General features: G+C 40.3%; 1 non-coding gene across 1 annotated transcript; it reads left to right on the top strand.

The window, feature by feature from the left end:
• Window positions 1–20,292: 20,292 nt before the first annotated feature.
• TRNAE-CUC (transfer RNA glutamic acid (anticodon CUC)) lies at window positions 20,293–20,364 on the top strand. The gene has a single exon. It is a non-coding gene; the product is annotated as a tRNA-Glu (tRNA).
• The last annotated feature ends 1,197 nt before the right edge of the window (window positions 20,365–21,561 follow it).

The raw sequence follows: 21,561 nt of genomic DNA, 5'->3' as shown, positions 1-21,561 counted from the left end.
TTTCTTCTGTGACTTGGGTCCTAGGTCTCAAAGATGTTTTGTTACCAAAACATGAGAGTATGTCAAGCCTCAATAAACAAAAGTTTCTTAGAGACAGTAGCCATGACACATGTGGACTGTTGATCTACTTGGAAACAAGATTATATTTGTTTTCAGTGAAATAATAATAAAATGTAGTGATATAATCCTTGACATAAATTTGACATAATAAATTATAATACTAGTTTTTCTCAGAGAGAGAAATCATTCCTCGTGTTGGGCTACCGCCTTCATTCCCTTCATTCTGCTCTGTCTTGGGGAGTGACCACTTCCTGGCTTAATCAGATTCAAAGCCTTGCTGACTGAGCTAATTGTTTCTCAACTCAACCTGCCTGGTGGTTCCAGCATAAAGCCAACATCCTTTGTGCACAATAGACCTACATTCCCAGCACAATTTCCCACAAAACAAAGTAAAAATAAGCACTCTGATCACTTTTCATTACATTTAATTTCAATGATTTAAAGCAAAAACAAGACCTCTCCCCCGCTTCAAAGTTCAATTCTACTACAATTATTTTTAAATTTTTGATACAGATTTATCCCCAAATAGGCACAAGCTTCATTATGGACTTCTGCATTGTTTTCACTAAACCAGCTTCAGCTCAGTTAATTTATTATTAATTCAATTATCGAGTAAAGGGCAAACATGGAAATGTATGCAGTTGTAAAATAAACTTGGAGGAATAATTCATTTGTTGACTAAAATACTGATCTCCATTCTAGAATCGTAATTCAAAATTTAGATGGTGGGCTCATGTACACTGAAGCAATCGCAAAAGTTCATCTCTTAGTTTCTCACGCATTTGAGAAAGTGGTGTGTATTTGCTTTTGACTCAGAGGACATGTTTGACTGTCCTTCCAAGATAATATCTGGAAAACACAGACAGCTTTCTGAAGCGATCTGATTAAATTTCTATGCAATATTAACACCTTTTTTTCCCCCTTAAATAAAATTAAGAAAAATAATTTTATGGATGGAAAGGTAGTGGTTTAGAACATGGATTTTGGAGTCAGACACAGCTAGGATCCTGTTCTGGTTCCACTCTCTACCAGGTATGTGTTCTTGGGCAAAGGCAAGTTGCTTAGCTTTTCTAGGGCTGTTTCTTCATATGGGAGATGGGAATAAAGTTAGTGTTTATGTCACCAGGTGGTGATTGCTAGCATTAAATGAGCCAATACATGTAAAATCCTTAGCGCTGGGCTCCGAATAGCAAAGATGCTTGGGGAGCTACCTGTTATTTCGTTGGGACATTGCATCTTTGGAGTTCTTTCAGTATGGGACAAAGGCACAGTCTTCACTGTTTCTCTTATCTGTCGTCTTATAGACATTAGGTTTGGTAAAAGCTGGTAAAAGCTCCCAAAGGACCCTCCCATGTACGGTGAGGAGCGAAGCTTCTCTCTGACTCTCCGCCATTTTCTCTGTCTTACTGTCTTTAATCACCTTTCCACAGCGTGACCCAGATTTTGAAGAAGTTGCATTCCTGGATATACAGAATTCAGGAAACCAGCTCAGGCTTTCTGCTATAGTTGTTATTTTCCATCTCCTCTTAACATTGTGGGAGTGTAGTCTCTGATATTTTTTTTCCCCCAATGCCACTAGGTAAGTTCCACAAGAGCAGAGGGCTTGTACGTCTTATAAACCCCCTTGATGTATGACATGTCCAACACCTAGAAACATGTCTAGCCCAAAGTAGATACTTAGGACACACTTGTCAAATTAATTAACGAATACATTCAACTTCCCAGCTTCGCATTTGGGGCCCCATGGGTTAGCCATCTGGATCTGTGCGTGGGCACCACGGTCAGTGTGTACTAACGTCAGTGTGTTCCCTTGTTACAGAGGCAAGCCTTCTGGACTGAAGAAAGACGTGTTTGTGTTAGTATTTGGTTTGAGCTGTTTTGACTTTTTCCTTTACTTTTTATCTCAAGGTTATAGCTACATGGTATGTCAATATACTGCGGGTCAGATCACTCTCTCCCGTTTGCATGTTTGGAAAATAAAGACTGTTGAAATACTCATGTTAAACAGTACAAAGATGTCAAACAAAGGGAATATGTTTTGTTTTAATCTGGGGGGGATTTTTTGGTGTTTGTGGCCCTGTAACTCTAACCCTGACTCTGTCACTGTGACCTGTAAACCTGAATTTATTAGTGATTAGGAAAGTCGTCGCCACTTATTATAACAATTATTATAACAAAAGAAGGGACAGAGGGAGAACTAGGGATTTCTCTGTGTGTTTTCCCTGCTGTAGGAAATCTTTCCACACTGATTTCATTAACGCAAGAAGACTTTCAGGAAGGGCAGCTACCGGCAAAGAAGAGAAAATGTAATTCTGCCCCTGGCCCAGGCTTCCTCTCAGCTCGGCCGCATCTCCTGTTCCCAGTGTCTGGCAGCCAGGGAGGCTCACAGGGTCCCTGCCCCTCCAGGGCCCCTCCCTCCCACTTGGCACTAACTTACTGGAAGGCCAGTCTGTAATCCCTGGTGGAGGTGGTGTTTGTCAAGGTCTTTGCAGGCTGCTTTGCAGATCCTTCCTTCCCCCTCGCCATCTTGGCACAGGGAAGAATGGTAGAAGTTCTACCAAACTCTTCAATCCAGCTTTGCCACTGGAAAAAAACCCCCAAAGTCCCCAACAAACTGACATTTTGATTCCAACACTCACCCACCCACCCCCTGCAAAAAAAGAAAGAAAAGGAAATGTAACCTGGACCCCCAGATAGATGGGATAACGTCAGTGATGCTGAGAGGGAGAAGCTGATTTGGACATTCTCCACCTCTCTAGATATACTCCTTCACACGTGAGCCCTAGAAATAACAGCTCTGTGTGTGCTCAAGTCTTAGGGTTTTTTTAAAGTAAGTTTCGAAGCCACAGAAGGGGTCCATTTTGCCAAGATAAAAGAAAATGGAGCTCTAAACAAGAGATTGAAAGAAAATGCTTTATTTCCCCAGGAGCTTCAGGTGACTACCCTCATTTGTTTACACATTAGAGAGGTAGCTCCTCTAGCAGAAAGAGCATGGGCTTTGGCATCAGAGAGACCTGGGTTCCAGCCTCTTACACTGTTAGTGGGAATGTAAACTGGTGCAGCCACTTTGGAAAACAGCGTGGAGGTTCCTCAAAAAACTAAAAATAGAGTTGCCATATGATCCAGCAATCCCACTCCTGGACATATACCCAGGCAAAGCTATAATTTGAAAAGATGCATGCACCCCTATGTTCATAGCAGCACTATTTACAATAGCCAAGACTCGGAAACAACCTAAGTGTCCATCGACAGAGGAATGGATAAAGAAGATGTGGTACATATATACAATGAAATATTACTCAGCTATAAAAAAAAGAATAAAATAATGCCATTTGCAGCAACATAGATGGACCTAGAGATTATCATACTAAGCGAAGTAAGCAAGACAGAGAAAGACAAATACCATATGATATCACTTATATGTGGAATCTAAAATACAACACAAATGAACATATGGATGAAACAGAAACAGACACACAGACATAGAGAACAGACTTGTGGTTGCCAAGGGGGAGAGGAGGTGGGGGAGGGATGGACTGGGAGTTTGGGATTAGCAGATGCAAACTATTATATATAGGATGGATAAACAACAAGGTCCTACTATACAGCACAGGGAACTATATTCAATATCCTGTGATAAACCATAACAGAAAAGAATATCTATCTATCTATCTGAATCACTTTGCTGTACAGCAGAAGTTAACACAACACTGTAAATCAACTATATTTCAATTAAAAAAAAAAGACCTGGGTTCTGTACTGAGGATTCCATCTGATATATACAAAAAGAATGAAAAAATTAGAAAATTAATACCCTGCTAACCTCAGTGCAGCAACTGATTCAAGCACAATGAATACCTTTACAACAGAAAATATCTTAACCAGGATAAAGGTTAAGTCACCATCTTAACCAAGTGATCAAACTTTAAATCACCAACAACAGGGCAAACCGACCTCACTGCCTCCTGATATGATGCATTGTCTCCTGATATGACACCATTACCTGTGTAGCACTTCTGGTAAAAATGTATAGCTTGAATCTAATCACAAAGTTACAGTCAAACTCAGATTACTGGGACATTTTACAAAGCACTAGCCTGGACTCTTCAAAACTGTCCATGTCATGAAAGATAATAAAAAAGTTACTGGGACAATTGGGGAAATATAATCCTGGAGTTTCTATTAGAAAACACTAGTGCATCAACGTTAAGTGTCTTGGGAGTATGAATGGCATTACAGTTACATAAGAGAATGTCCAATTGCTGACTAGGTACGTTAGTGTTCTTTATGCTTTCTTCCAGCCTTTCCGTAGGTTCGAAAATTTCAAATTAAAAGGTGGGAGAACAAAAGGGAAAAAAGAAAAGATCTATGGCTTTAGTAATGTGCAAAAAAAATGAAAGGCCTAACTTTTACTCAGACATCCAGCCATGCGGCTCAATAATCCTGGAGAATATTGGCGAATGTAGATCACAGTGTAAGGAATGCCCCTTCAACACCAAGACGAACCTGTCTTCCTAGCATAGGAACGATGGACAGATGTGTTTGATTATACTGTGAAGACACAGCACTCATGCAGACACACTAATGGGTATCTTTCATATACTTTTCTGTCTTTCCAAATATTCCAGGTTCTTAACTGGATTAAAAACATTTCCAATGCTCATTCATAATGCACACTTCCCTCTGCTTTTGACTAGCTGTTCGGCTTCAACTTTGAGTGAACCCTCCCTGCTCATAATGGCTTGGGGTTTAAGGAGAGCAAAGTTCAATTTTTATCATCCCTAACTGGGAATTGTCAAATTTAAAGGCTTTCAATCTGCAAGATGTTTGGATCTAAATAGAGATTTGTGCCTCAACGTGTACTTACCTAATTCAGATTTTATCTGCCTTTTTGTATATCTGACCCTCAGATGTGTTTTGAAATCATCTGGAATTTATCAGAATTTTCTTCTGTTTTCGCAAAGAAAAACAACTCAAGTGTGTCACCGGCAAACTTGTGCAGCTTGCTGTCAGTTGGCTCTCCCAAGCCCTGCAGCTGGAAGGAAGTGGTCTTACTGGCAGACTTGACGAGCCAGGCAGCCTCCCACAGGCTACTGTGGAGATGTCTGTCTTTTAGAAAGGCTGCTCCTATCTTGTTTTATCATGGAGATAGAGGAGCCGCAGATAGAATCGATTGTGACAGCGGCAGTGATTGATTGGTGCTTTGGCCACCAAGGAGAGGGAAAGAAACTAAGAAAACAGGAAGAGAGAAAACAGTGGGGGTGTCTGGGGAAGAGAGGTGGGGAAAAGACGGAGAGGAGAGAAGGACAACAAGAGAGAAGTCAGAACACAGAGGAAAACATTCCCGAGGCCAAAACCAGCTTCTTGCGTCACTCTCAGATCCAAAGCCTGGGTTTGGACAGAGTTGACTCCGGGACAGAGGAGTGATGGGAGCCATGGGCCGTCCGTGTACATTTTACAAAAGTTGTTTGTAGGGAGGACAAAAGGGAAATAAATAGAGGGAAAGGGCAAAAAAAGCAGAAGGAGAAAGAAGCTGCTCTAAGTATCCGGAAGTATTCTCAGATTATGCTTGTTTTTAAAGTTGCTTTTAGGGACAAAGTTTTAAGTCCTCTTAAATGGAAAATGTATATTCATTTAGATCCTTGTCTTAGCATTTTTGAAAGAGGAAAGGACCAAATTGTTCTGTGAGAAACGAAACACACTTTTTGATCCAATTATACCCATGTGAAAGGCAAAAGGGAGGGAGGAACAGTGAGGATGAGTTCACTAGAGCCCTCTATGGTTGTCTTCATTATTATTCCCATTTTACAGATGGCAAAACTGAGGTTCTTGGGTGTTAAACAACAAATGTGACCCAGCTAATTAGTGTCAAATCCTGGTTGGAACTTAGGAATACTTGACTCTGACGTTTGTAATTTTTGCTTTTCTCTAGTAGATCGGTATACAGGTGTACTCCATCTTTTAAAGCACATACGTACATCTGAAAATTGAACCATGAAGTACCAAAGCGTATAGGGCTGTACTCAAGCCAAGGACATAATAGGAATGGAGATGATGCTGCATATGCACAAAGGAGACGTTATTAGAACTGCTGATTCTACTCTCAGTTACAAAAAACAAAAACAAGACAAAAAAACTGAACAAAGAGATTCCTTGCTATTTCTTTTTTAAAAATTAGAACAAAGAGGGAACTAAAACCAAAGTTTCATTTCTGTGTATTGATGTAAAACTCCCAGAATTCCTATCTAGAGCATTGCTGTGGCTAGTTTTCCATTCTGCAGTGCTTCATGTCGGGGCTCTTGCCCTTGATGTGGAGATAGACTGGGATGGTTGCTGTATGGAATGTTCCTGAACATCTGCTTGAGGGGGTGTGGGCTAAAACAAATGAATATTATGAGGAGCAGCCTGGTGTAGTAGACAGAGACCAGGGCTGTGTGACCTTGAGTAAATCAAAACCTCATAATCTTGGTGTCCTTCTCAGTAACATGTGGAGGTTAGACAAGATAATTTCTAAGACTCCTTCCATAGCTAAGATTTCATGGCTTAAAATAAATCCCAAAGAAGCAAAAGTACCTAAGTGGCCAAAATGCCTGTCCTTAAGAAGTCTGTATCACTAAGAATGTTATCTCCTTGAGGACTGGAAACTTCCAACTAGATCCCCCTCTATCTGGTACAAACAATGGGCATGTAATAAACACTGCATGCTGTGTACTGGCTAATTGGATTCTTGCTGGACAGATTTCCCCCAGAATTCCTCCAAGGAGGCCTCACTTTGACCCTCGTGGCACACAAATAACCAGTAACTGGGAGCCAACATCCACCAGCTGGATGATTAAAAGACTCCAAGTAACAAACCGGTGATCTCAGCCCAGCTCTGGTGACTGTGTCATAAAATAATGAAAACTTGTCAACAAACACAGCAGAGGCTAAGGAGGGCAAGGATTGAAGGAACATAAAACCTAATCACTCTTCTTTCCCAGCTTCTTGAAAAGGGATGAAAAGCTGGGAGGGAACTGGTAACAAACATCTCAGGCATGGAGTTCCTGGCGGAATAGATGAGAATTTAACGAGGATCCGGATGTGGCAGAAAACTCAAAGGCAAATCCCCATTCGCTGGCCAAGAGTCACTAGATAGGGTGAGCCTCTCTCAACTAGTTTCTGATTGGTCAGGGAACAAAGTCTCTACTCTGTTTTCCAAGCAACAGTTAAAATATCAGCAGCCTCAATTTTCTGTGTATTTTAAAATATAGGAAAGCAACACGAGCTAAGCATGGTACAAACAACGGATGCACTCCTTCACTTCATCAAGCTCTCTGCTCAAAGGGCCCCTCATCACAGGCCATCCCTCACCAATCTGTTTCTCCATCTCTTTTCTGAGCTTAACTTATGACTACCTGATTTATTCTCCCTAGCTTCCTGGCTTACTTGTTTACTATGTATCTTCCCAGCTAGAATGAAAGCTCCGTGAAGCCAGTACTTTGTTTTGTTCACTGCTACATCCCAGAGCCATGAGCAATGCCTGGCCCACAGTAGATGTTTAGAAAGTACTGATGAATGAATTAATGAATGAATTTATGAAGTCACTGCTTATCACAATCGCTAGTTTATCCAGACCATTTTGCTGTGAAAGCTAGCTCCTGAGGCCTTCACGTAAAAAGATTTAATTTCTTGGTACCTTAAATCTCTCCTGTTCTCCATGAAAATCCACACAGAAACACAAGGAAAATCTTCTGGGTTAGTTCACCCCGCTGTGAGACTGCACTGTGACACTTCTGCATTGTATGTAGGTATATGGGAGAGGCACCCTGAAGTCACCCACCCTGGGATTCTTTTGGCCTGGCTGAACCAGCACGTGACATACTGCCCATGACCCTGTGTTAAACAGAGGAAGACACAAGGTCACAGACTAACGGCCTGAGTCCAGCAAGAACTTCCGCCTCTGAGAGAAAGCTCTTGTGTGTACTTTTTTAATCCACTGATGATGCCAACTTTTAAATTGGTTCATGTTCACGGTGATCTATCTAATCTAGTGTTTTTATGGATCTCTGCATATTCAAAGGCTTTATCTATTTCTTTATCTGACCACTTTCCATAGATAAAAAGTATTTTCTCCTAATCTGTAGAAAAATGAAACAAAAAAGACATATCAAACTTTCACTTGGGAGAATCTGGCTACGCAAACTTATGCTTCTATTGTATTTTTTTTTCTATTGTATTTTCATACAGATGATACTGTGATCTTTTCTGAGATAGGATAACTAATAAACTAAGTGCATCCTTATGACATAAGGAGTTGGGTAGCATAGTAGAAACATCGCCTACTATTAGCAGATGATGGTATCATTTTTGTATACAAAGGCCCACACTTTCCTTTTTCAACAATACAGATATCCTGCCCTAGTTTTTTATTTATTTTTTTTTTTTAAAGAGGAGAAAGGTAATTTCTTGGAACTTCCGTATAGCATTGTCCCAGTACATAAACCCTTCTAGTTCTTCCTCATTATCCACAGAAAGCTAATAGACATAAAAGATAAAAGCTAGGCTTAAGCAAGCCTCCTTTATCTAATGGACAAGTTCACGAAGAAGAATGTGGGGCAATGAGAATGAAAAGTACACGGTAATAACCCAACTGGAGGATCACAGACAGAGGCTAAAAGAACCTTAGAGATCCGCTGGTCCGTGCCTGTCATTTCACAGAATAATTCCATGGTTAAAATACCAAGAAAAAGAGCCATCCAATTGCAACATTAACCTTAAATTTAAAAAGCCAGTTGTGACCGATGATCTTTCTGCTATATCTGCGTTTAGCACTAGGTGTTGCTCTACTGCTATTTATAGATCAGCTTTTCTTTGATACGCAGCAGGAATTGAACCTCCTAATTTGAGTTCCATTCTGCAAATGCTGTTTCTAAGATTATGCTCTGCTACTATATTATATGTTATGTTGAACAAGCTTCATTTAAATGACGTAGGTATAGCATACTGAATCTACTGAAATAGCCACTCTGGAAAAAAGTGATCAATACATGCCAGGGAAAGGCTATTCCAAAGCTAACTTTTTCAAATTGTCCTAATTCAAATATTTACTTAAACTCTGTTTTTATATTGTGTGCAATACAAGGGGAATGACATTGTTAGCTGTGTGTTTCCTGGAACTGACCATCTGCTACAAGGCCACAGATAAAGTTTGTTTATAGAAAAACAAAATATGAAAAAAAAAGTTTACCACTGTTCTATTTGAGGTTTAATACTCCCACACATACTAAGTGGGAGAAAGGACAACTTTCTAGAATATTTCTTTCTCTGTGACAACAGAGGACAGAAATACTTTAACCCCCTCTAGTGACAGATGAATCATTACATAGATTAGTTCAGTTGTTCAGAGTTGAATGATAAAACCACAAGGAAAGACAGGTCATGCTTCAAGAAGTTTATAGTTTAGGAAGAGAGCAAATTCTCAATTCACCTGTACGTTTTAAAGGGTATAAAATTCAGCTGTTGGGCTTCCCTGGTAGCGCAGTGGTTGAGAGTCCGCCTAACGATGCAGGTAAAAAAAAAAAAAAAAAAAAAAAATCAGCTGTTAAGTGTGACTCTTCAACATCATTACTTGGTTCTTTCAACTTGGGTCAATCTGGTATAAACCTCAGCATAAATGTTCCAAGTTCTACAAGTTACATATGCTATACTTATCTAATCTGAATTTTAAATCTTCGGGATATATGTAACAAAACAATGTCTAGTATATTGTTGCTAAATATTATTTCTCAGTTTTGATATTTACCAATAACTATTTGTAAGACCAATAATCAGGCAACGATGTTAATAACAGCCCTAGGTTTTTATCAAAAAGGAAAGTGGCAGCCTGAAGCCCAGAGTGGGAGAGTCATAATCACGCTCTAATCAGAGCTTAGAGCAAAGAGAGAGAAACAGTTCATGCAAAGCTAGCTGCTGGGATCCATAATATAAATCCTTCAATCTAGTCCTAAAGAGAGGGTTTCTTCTAATTTTTATAGTTTGGGCTTCAGGCTGAAAAAACTGAGTCCTTGGTTGAAATTTGACTTTCTTACAAAATATACTTTTCAGCTCTCTCCCTAGCACAAACGCAGCTCTTCTTTTCTGAGGATTCTGTTTTCTTTACATCCTTTGAGGATAAAACTATACTTTGTGGTTTTTATACCATATTCACTTAGGATATTTAAAAACAGAGTAAATTCTACTTTTTCTCCCAATTCTCTCTTCACAGAGGTTCTCCTTTCCCCACCCCTTACAGCCTCAGTGATAATGTAAAATAGTTTCCACTATTATTTTTGTACTTCTTCTGTCAGGCTCCATATTAAAGATGGGCAATTTTTCAAAAGTGATAGGTCAAATTCCTGATCCACGTTCTTGTAAACTTGAGGTAGGAAGATGTTTACGTGTTAAGAGAATTGTCTATTTTCTCCAAAGGCGAGAGCGGGAAGAATTTTTGAAAGAATCCATTTTGGAAATCAATGTTTAGTGAATGGCAGGACGGAGAGGGCAGTAGGTGCCGAGGAAATTTCTGCCATCTCTAGTCAGACCCACGTCTACATGGACCATTTATAGGTAAGTCTATGGGTGTGTGCGTAGTGGATAAGAACAGTAAGAGCTATGAAAATACGCTTACCATTTATACACACACACAAACTGCAAAATGCTTACCCTTCATTTTTCTTAAGGCTAAATTAACCAAAGCTTAAAAAAAAATTCTGCTGTATGAGCTCTTCTAATGTCACCTACTAATCTCTTCCATCCCTTTCAAACCTCCAAGCAGGTTTCATCTGCGTGATTCCAAAGAGGTGAACATGGGTCCTGTTCTTGCTTAAAATTTGTTTCCAGCCTAGCTTAACCACCTCTAATGTCCAAGTTCATTCCAAGATTGAGACAAAATCTCTCTATCTAAAGCAAAATAAAAGCTAAATTCCAACCTTTTGGCCTCATTTCATGTTTTATTATTCTATGTTTCCTAATAATACATTTTGTAAATATTGAAATGGGCACACGTTCTGTGTACCAGAGGCAAGGCTATGCACAGTTAACGCAAGTCGCGATCCTCAGAAGAGGTCCATTTCAGGCCACATGCAATTTGCATTTTTTCCTCCTTCTTGATATAGGGAAAAGAAAAAAAAATCTAGAAAACATTATAGCATCCAACTATATGCATTTTTAGGCCAATGATAAAGCATAGGCTTTTAATGCTCACAGTAGGGACAGAGCTGGGCTGAGCTGCAGCCTGGGGATGTGTAAGCTGATGTACAGCTGTGATATTCACAAATCAGAAAATGTGGGGACCACATTATTACAAGGTGCTACTAAAAAGCTTATTAAACTTTGTTATAAAGCAGAAACTAACACACCATTGTAAAGCAATTATACCCCAATAAAGATGTTTAAAAAAAAAAAAAAAAAAAAGCTTATTAAAGTCTAGAGATGTTTGCTTAATACCAGCTAAGCTCACACACACTTGAAGAATTCATTTTATGTGTTTTAATAATAATAATAGAAATAAAAATTTCCCCCCCAATCTGCTTACTTATTTCTTGTTAATTCTTGGTTAGACAGTACTTATAAGAAAGACATTTCAAACAGCACGTACACTTGCGTCAAATAAAAGAAGTATTCACAACATAGATTTAATTATGCTTTTTAAAATGTAATTATTTCAGTTAGACAAACCTTGTGCTCTATTTCCTTAAAGGAGAGGTTTGCAACATTTTGGGGGTGCACTTTCAGTGAGCAAAAGCCTTCCTTTTGAATACCCACATCAGAGTAACTTTGGAATGAGCAATCAGTAGTTTCTCCCTAACGTGGTAAATGTGGTATTTTTAAACAGAGGACACTCTATAGCACAGGTGAGTTACCTTTTATCGGCACTTCCTCATGATGAATGATAAAGAAAGATGCTCTTTGAAGTGTATCAGTTTCCTCTTCAGATTTTTTTCAAAATACTTCAAAACACTGAATCCCTGGGCAACACTATTTTCCTGTGAATTTACTCCTGCCCGTAGAATTGTAGGACTCTGCCCCAATTCTGCAGGAGAATGTTTCCTGTCTCCCTCTGGGAGTCTGCTATTCTTGCAGCAGAGGCTCCTCCATTCATTTCCTCCAGCTGCCTCTAGGCGGCCCTGTGCCCTGTGCCTTCATCCAGCAGCTGAGGTGATGCTCCAGCTGCTGCATGTCCTTGGCAGATAGCTGCAGTATGATCTAGTCCATTATCTTTGGACCAGGCCTCTGGCCTTGACTCTCCTTCCTTGTGAGTCTTCTTTCCCAGGGGAGTCCACAGCCTCATACACATACAGCTGGCCCTGGAACCTCCCTAGGTTTGTCTGAATTTGCAACAGTTTAGGCTGGCCTGGGGGCCCTCAGTTATATAAAGATTGGGGCTCTCACTGTCAGTCACCAACTGCTTGGTACTTAGCACTGTTTGACACTACAGAAAGATAGGAGGAAAGGGATGGCGGGAGGGTGGGAAGAGGAAGGAAGGAAGTGGGCGGAGGGAGGGAGGAGGAAAGAAAGAAAGAAATTTTAAAAGGTTGAAAGAAAAGGACTGGAAATGAAAATTCTAAAAGGTACATGTTTCCTGTCTGTAAGAAGTTTATTATCTACTTGGTTATAATTATTCATAGCTAAACAAGATGACTAAATCAGGGCATATCTGGATGCCAGCTTAAAGACTATTTGTAAACAGACAATCGCTATCAATCAAGCCAGCCAATAAGCTCCTCTTATAAGAGATGTCATTGCAAAAAACATCTTCTCTGCCTAGGACCAAATCTAAGTTTATGGTTTTAGTAAATGAAAGGAGAAAACCTTTTTCTATCCATCAATCTTTTTTTTTTAAGATTTTTTTTTAATGTGGACCATTTTTAAACACTTTATTGAATTTGTTACAATATTGCTTCTGTTTTATATTTTGGTTTTTCAGCTCCGAGGCATGTGGGATCTTAGCTTCCTGACCAGGAATTGAACCTGCACCCCCTGCATTGGAAGGTGAAGTCTTAACCAATGGACTGCCAGGGAAGTCCCTATCCATCAATCTTAAATTCAGCTGTGGCCTGGACTTCAGAAATAAGTTTAGTGCTAACGATTTTTGAAAGTCCTTATGCAATATTTTTTCACCAATGCTCTCACAGAGGAGGAAATTGCAAGTTAGGGAAATTGCGTAAAGTATTTAGTCTTTAGCTGATCTAAGTATTGGGTCTGAAGAAGTGTGTGAACTTCAAAGACACCAGCAGTCATAGCATTGCTCACCTGGCACTGAAGAATGTCTCCCAAATTCTCTGGGATGAGGAACATCTCTTTTTCCCCCACCCTCCCCCATTCAATGGAACTGGGCCAATTAGGGCACAAATATACAAGTAAAAAGGGTTGTCATCTAATTAGAGAATGAGGGAATACTGTCTACCTGTTCCACATGTGACATTTTTATTAACACTGCCTAACATCATGGTAGCTTTGGGCCAGGCAGGCAGCACTCTTAGGTCTTACTGAGCTTGCAGTCAGCTGAAGCTCTCAGGTGTGTTACTGTACCAGCTCTTCAGGCATCTCCCATGCCATATATACAGCACTGATTTGTCGAACTGGACACTTACCGCTCCTTAATTTCTTGGTAATGTTCACCCACTCTCCTATTCTACTGAAATCAGTGTGAATCTTGATTCTGATATTTTCCCTCAGTTTCCATCTGCAAACTTAATAAACACAAATTTTTTACTGCCATCTACTTTATTTAGATGAAGCTACCTGGAATCCTGTGGCAATCTGCTAAAGGCCTTGTTCCAGGTTGATAATCACACATTACTAGAAACACTTTTGGGGAGTGATTATTCAATCAGTTTTGGTTCCACATAATAAAATAATCAGAAATACCATGTATATGTATTCTCCTAATTTACCAGTAGCTCTAGCCAAATATTACATCAGGCTTGCTTATGATAACTAATTCCGAGGAAACCCTTGCTGGCTCATCTGAGCTTCCTCATCTGAGCAAAATAATATTCATGAGTAGTTTTCTGCTTATAAAAGTAATAAGAGGCTCTTTGTAAACAGGGTTTTTTTGTTTTTGTTTGTTTGTTTGTTTTGCAGTACGCGGGCCTCTCACTGTCACGGCCTCTCCTGTTGCGGAGCACAGGCTCAGCGGCCATGGCTCACGGGCCCAGCCGCTCCGCGGCATGTGGGATCTTCCCGGACCGGGGCACGAATCCACGTCCCCTGCATCGGCAGGCGGACTCTCAACCACTGCGCCACCAGGGAAGCCCCCTGTAAACAGGGTTTTTAAATAAATGCATAAAGAAGAAAACAAAGCCATATGAAATCTCACCATCTACCACTGTAAACAGTTTGGTAACTTCTTTCAGCTTGCTCCTTCTGTGTCCACTCCTCTCTCTCCCTCCTCTCCATGCACACACCTTATTCAATCCCCTCTGACATTCACTCTGTGCCTTCCCATCCCCCAGATTAAGTAACTGGATAATAGTCACCTGGCACTTTAAGAGTATATGGGTACAACAAAACCTGGGAAAAAAAGGGTAAGAGAATTTTGACCTTTAAGATCAAACGCTGCAAGACTAACTCTAAAACAGAAATGTCTGCGTGCATACTTGTAGAGTGATTATTCTTGAAACAGGTCAGAGTAAGTCAAGGACGACTGAGGTGTAGACTTGGACTTATCGTAGTCAGGAGCAGCCAGAGTTCAAGAGGACACGGCCCCAGCCGCTCATCTGCACCCGGGAGCCACCTGGGTGCCAAGTCAGTGCCCAGGTGTTCTCACTGATGCCCAGTGGAAGCCACCAGTCAGTAGTGGCCAATTGTCTTGCAAGTTATACCCCTCTGTGGCCAAGGCTTTTTCACATGTGACACAGCCCTCTCTTCAATGGCCCAAATGATATTGGAGGAACAGGTAACTCAGATTTCATCAGCTCAAAGCCCTATCTGTGTTGAATGAATTTGAGGCCCAAGTAAAACTGTTGCCAACTGCCCTCCAAAAAACCCCCTTCAACATGTATACATGTATCATCATATACATGTGTATTTATCTATAGCTGTACTATACACTTACACCTCTATACCTCTGGGTACTTGTCAACCCAAGGCTCTGCCATTGCAGCTGCCTGGTCTCTGCCAAACTGAGGTGCTGCTACCATCCCCACAGCTAGAAATCTACTGAAGCCCTTCTCACCCACCGTTCCAAGGCTCCACCACTGAAGGCCAACCTCCCCACTGTTCTGAGTCCTGGTGCCCTCAGCCCTCCCATCACTTGGCAGCTCAACATCTGCTCAGACAGCACTGAGTTAGAGCGCTGTTTTGTTCCATACAGTTTTTCCTCCTCGGGTGCACACAAGCTCCGATATCTTACTGTGCTTTATTTTTATATTTTAAAACGTCCAGCGAGGTTAAATACTTTTTCATTTATCTATTTGCCATCTTCATGTTTCTTTTGCAAACTGAGTGTGTAGCTCATTTTTCTGTTTGTCTTCTTTTATGTGCCCCCCAATTACAAGCAAACCCTTTTCTCAAATATTGGGAAATCATCTCTTTAGAGGTCCATTGCCCTGAGGTCACTGAAGAGTCTTATTAATTCCTGCATGGAGTAAAAAAATATATATAGGTCTAACTATGTCTTCCCTTCACTACCTCTGGAATTCCCACTTCAGTAACCTTTACATCAAAATTATGAAACCCTAATAAATCTTAGGGTTCTATGTAGCTCAGTTCACACAGTCATTGTTAAAGAATTGCAGTCCAGGGCTTCCCTGGTGGCGCAGTGGTTGAGAGTCCGCCTGCCGATGCAGGGGACATGGGTTCGTGCCCCGGTCCGGGAAGATCCCACATGCCGCGGAGAGGCTGGGCCCGTGAGCCATGGCCGCTGAGCCTGCGCGTCCAGAGCCTGTGCTCCGCAACAGGAGAGGCCACAACAGTGAGAGGCCCGCGTACCGCAAAAAAATTACAGTCCAGCAACAACAAAGAGTAATTTTAGAAGATTTCTGATATTTATATATCACAAAGACCATAAAAAGGGTTCCAATTCATACCCCCAGCAACACAGAGCTCAGGCCCTTTCGTGCAGCCGCACCAGATCCTCCTCTTGGCTCTGTGCTCTGACACTTTCCCTCTACTCCATTTCCCACACAAATTTTCTTCCTCTCTCTTCCCCACTGTCTCCTAGATCTTCATTTTGTAGATAGCTTAGCCTCTCTGCCTGAGTCCTCTCTTCCTTTATATCTACCTCTCCTGCCTAGTTCCTTCCTACTCATTCTCCTAATTACAAGTCACAAAGGTAAGGAAGTTGACTAGGCACATCCACACCTTGATCAATTTTGTTCTTGTAACATTTGAAACATTTGACAAAGTCCACTACCATCTGCTAGCAACCACAGGCCTAAGATACCATCAGGAGCAACAGTTTGCACCTGCATGGAAATAACTCTACACAAGAGAGCTATTAACACTTCAAGCCAATTAACTCCAACCCTGCCAACCTTTCCTGTACCCTTGGCCAGCTCCCCAACTGCAAATGTACTGGTTATTCATACTCTGGTGTGGTTTTATTTTTTTTTGCCTCATTAGCTCCAACACTAAACCTACCTCTGGGGCCTTCTTATGGTGCTCTGTTGTCCTCTGAACAAACTTCTCATCCTGAAATACTCACAGAACAATATCACGTGTCTTGCACTCCTGTAATGCTACCCTATTCAGTGCAGCCCGCTGGAAGGAGGCCACTGTGGCATTGGGGAACCATGTTCACATAATAAAAACTTATTCCTCTTTTTGACAACAACCCTTTGAAATGATTTAATCCGCAGTTTAAAAATGTTTGTGGCCCTCCTGTTTATGAGTATGGATTACATGCAAAAGTTACAAGGTTAAAAATAAAAGGCAGCCCTTAATAAATATTTGTTAAACTAGTAGAAATATTATCTGTATGGGCCAGTTGCAGATATTCTAAAATGGTTAAGAGGAATTAGTGGACTTAGATGGGACCCACATCTATAATATCAAGTACAATCAGTATGCCAAAGCACACTTTCTTTGTTGAGTTACATTTTCTTTCTTGCTGAAAACTTGGATATCAGTTTTTGTTTTCCAGTGTTCTGGTGATTTTCATCTTCTCCATGACTCTGCAAATGTTACCAAGCACAGATTCTGCAATTGCATCTACAATGTTTTTAGTGAACTGGAATGTCAAGCATCTGTGTTTAGAATCCAAAACTTAAGAGCTAAGAGTTCTCTTCCTATCTGATCCTTCACTTATCTTAGCCTTAACCCTTGTGGTTGTTCTCAATTTTTTAGCTTGAAAGTTACTCCCTTTGATAAAGACAGGCTAAAATGGAAATTAAATACTTCTGCTTTCTTTTTGCATCTCTACTGGCTTCATCTCTTCTTCCTCCTATTTCTTGTTCCAACCATTGCTTTATAAAATAGTCTTTCTTTTTGGCTGCGTTGGGTCTTCGTTGCTGTACACAGGCTTTCTCTAGTTGCGGCGAGCAGGGGCTACCCTTTGTTGCAGTGTGCGCGGGCTTCTCATTGCGGTGGCTTCTCTTGTTGTGGAGCATAAGCTCTAGGCACGTGGGCTTCAGTAGTTGCAGCATGCAGGCTCAGTAGTTGCGGCGCATGGGGTCAGTGGTTGTGGCTTGCGGGCTCTAGAGTGCAGGCTCAGTTGTTGTGGCACACGGGCTTAGTTGCTCTGTGGCATGTGGGAATCTTCCCAGACGAGGGATCGAACATGTGTCCCCTGCATTGGCAGGAGGATTCTTAACCACTTCATCACCAGGAAAGTCCCTATAAAATAGTCTTTTAAAGTTGAACTTAGTATTTGTCATGATTCTCCACTTAATCAGAGCTTGAGTCCTTTTAATAAAATTCTTACCCTTTTGATTTTGGTTCCCTCTTTCTATCTTTTCTATCTGTACTTTAGAGGGCTAGGAAACTCCAGGAACATTCCTTGAAGAGTCTCTTGCTATGCAATCATGTCAAGATTTCTCTAAATATTTTTTGAAATCTGCTTTTCTAATGTTTAGAGTTTGTGTGTGAGTAGGCTCAGGGTTCTCATTTTTGGCTACTGTAAATGCTAAGAAAAAAGTAGACAATTTCTGATCTCAAATCAACAACATAACTTTAAAATCTAAGGAAATAGTAAATAACAAAATAAACCCAAAGCCAGCAGAAGGAGAGAAATGAAGATTAGAGCAGAGATAAGTGGAATAGAGAATAAAAGAACAATAGATAAAATCAATGAAACTAATTGTTGCTTCTTTGAAAAGATCAACAAAATTGACAAAACTTTAGCTGGATTAAGAAAAAAAGAGGAAGACTCAAATTACCTAATTAGAGATGCAAGTGGGGACATTACTATTGATTCTACAGAGATAAGAGAGCACTAAGAACAATTGCATGTCAAAAAATTGGATAACCTAGATGAAGTGGACAAATTCCTAGAAACACAAAACCTACCAAGACTAAATCACAAAGAAACAGAAAATCTGAATAGACCCAAGACTAATAAGGAGATTGAATCAGTAATCAAAAATCTCCCCAAAAAGAAAAGTCCTGGACCTGATGGCTTCACTGGTGAATGCTACCAAACATTTAAAGAAGAGTTAATACCAATCCTTCCCAAACTTTTCCAAAAAACTGAAGAAGAAGAAACACTTCCTAACTCATTCTATGAGGCCAGCATAAATCTGATACCAAAGCCAGACAAAGGCATTACAAGAAAAGGAAACTACAGACCAATATCCCATATGAACATTTATGCAAAAATCTTTAACAAAATACTAGCAAACAGAATTCAACAGCATATTAAAAGGATTATACACTATGACCAAGTGGGATTTATTCCTGGAATGCAAGGATTGTTCAACATATGAAAATCGATCAATGTAATACACTACATCAATAAAATAAGGGAAAAACCCAACTTAATCATCTCAACTGATGCAGAAAAACATTTGACATAATTCGACACCCTTTTATCATAAAAGCACAACAACATAGGAATAGAAGGAAACTACCTCAACAAAAGAAAAATTATACACTTGACTCTTGAACAGCAAGGGGGTTAGGGGCACCAACCCCCTGCACAGTTGAAAATCTGTGTATAACTTTGCAGTCAACCCTCGGCATCCACAGTTCTGTACACATGGATTCAACCAACTGTGAACCGTGTAGTATCATAGTATGTACTTATTGGAAAACAATGTGTGTATAAGTGGACCCACACAGTTCAAACCCATGTTGTTCAAGTGTCAGCTGTATATGAAAAGATATGTTTCATATATGAAACAGCAAACATCATACACAATGGTGAAAGACTGAAAGCTTTTCCTCTAAGATTAGGAACAAGGCAAGGATGCCCACTTTCACCACTTCTATTTAACATAGTACTGGAAATTTTAGCCAGAGCAATTGGGTAAGAAAAAGAAATAAAAGGTATACAAGTTGGAAAGGAAGAAGTAAAAAATTATCTCTGTTTGCAGATGATATAATCTTATGTGTAGAAAACCCTAAGGACTCCACAAAATAGTCGTTAGAACTAATAAGTGTATTTACCAAAGTTATAGGGTACAAAGTCAACACACAAAAATAAATTGCATTTCCCATCTGCAGCAACATGGATTGACCTGGAGATTATCATACTAAGAAGTAAGTCAGAGAGAGAAAGAAAATGTCATATGATATCACTTATATGACGAATCTAAAAAAATGATACAAATGAACTTATTTACAAAACAGAAACAGACTCACAGACATAGAAAACAAACTTATGGTTCCCAAAGGGGAAAGGTGGGGTGGGAGGAGGGATAAATTGGGAATTTGAGATTGACATATACATACTACTATATTTAAAATAGATAACCAACAAGGGCCTGCTGTATAGGTCCTTTTGCTCGATATTTTGTAATAACAATGGGAAAAGAGTTTGAAAAAGAATAGACATATGTGTATGTATAATTGAATCACTTTGCTGTACACGTGAAACTAACACATTTTAAATCAACTATAGCCCAATATAAAATAAAAATTAAAAAAAATAAAGTGTACCTTTTTATCATAAAAAATAAGCTGCATTTCTATACATGAACAATGTCAAAAGAAAATTAAGAAAATAACTCCACATATAATAACATCAAAAATAATAAAATACTTAGTAATTAGCTTAACCAAGGAGGTGAAAGATATGTACAGTGAAAACTATTAAACGTTGCTGATGGGAATTCCCTGGTGGTCCAGTGGTTAAGACTCAGCACTCTCACTGCTGCGGCCCAGGTTCAATCCCTGTTCAGGGAACTAAAGATCCCATGAGCTACAAAGCATGGTCAAAAAAAAATTATTAAAAAATGTTACTGAAAAAAATTAAAGAAGACATAAATAAATGGAAAGACATCCCATGTTCATGGATTAGAAGAATTAACATTAAAATGTCAATACTACCCAATGTGATTCAATGCAATCTCTATCAAAATCCCAATAATGGGGCTTCCCTGGTGGCGCTGTGGTTGGGAGTCTGCCTGCCGATGCAGGGGACGCGTGTTCGTGCCCCGGTCCGAGAGGGTCCCACGTGTCATGGAGCGGCTGGGCCCATGGGCCATGGCCACTGGGCCTGCACGTCCGGAGCCTGTGCTCAGAGGCCATGGCAGTGAGAGGCCCGCGTACCACAAAAAAAAAAAAAAAAAAAAAAAAAAAATCCCAATAATGATTTTTTTTCCAGAAATAGAAGAACCAATCCTAAAATTCATATGGAATCTCAAGGGACCCTGAATAGCCAAAACAATACTGAAAGAGAAGAACAAAACTGGAGGACTCACGTTTCCTGATTTCAAAGCTTACTATTAAGAGCTACAATAACCAAAATCAAGCGTGGTATTGGCACACAGATAGACATATGCACCAATGGAATGGAATGGAGAGTCCAGAAATAAACCCTTACGCATATGGTCAAATGATTTTTGAAAAGGATGCCAAGACCATTTAATGGGGAAAGGACAATCTCTTCAAAAAATGGTGCTGGGACAACTGGATATCCACATGCTAAAGAATGAAGCTGGACCCTTATGTAACACCATAAACAAAAATGAATTCAAAGTGGATCAAGGACCTAAGTTAAGACCTAAAACAATGAAATTCTTGGGAGCCCTCCCCTGGTGCCGCCGTGGTTAAGAATCCACCTGCCAATGCAGGGGACACGGGTTCGAGTCCTGGTCCAGGAAGGTCCCACATGCCGCGGAGCAAGTAAGCCCGTGCGCCACAACTACTGAGCCTGCACTCTAGAGCCTGCGAGCCACAACTACTGAGCCCATGCGCCACAACTATTGAAGCCTGTGTGCTTAAGGCCCATGCTCCGCAACAAGAGAGGCCACCGCAGTGAGAGGCCTGCGTACCGCAATAAAGAGTAGCCCCCGCTAGCTGCAACTAGAGAAAGCTCGCGTGTACCAACGAAGAACCAATGCAGCCAAAAATAAGTAAATAAATAAAAAATAAATTATA

Source organism: Neophocaena asiaeorientalis, unplaced genomic scaffold, assembly GCF_003031525.2.
Source record: "Neophocaena asiaeorientalis asiaeorientalis breed wild unplaced genomic scaffold, Neophocaena_asiaeorientalis_V1.1 scaffold280, whole genome shotgun sequence".
Taxonomy (NCBI): Eukaryota; Metazoa; Chordata; class Mammalia; order Artiodactyla; family Phocoenidae; genus Neophocaena; species Neophocaena asiaeorientalis.
The sequence above is the reverse complement of the archived record's forward strand: the minus strand, read 5'-3'. Positions and strand labels throughout refer to the sequence as shown.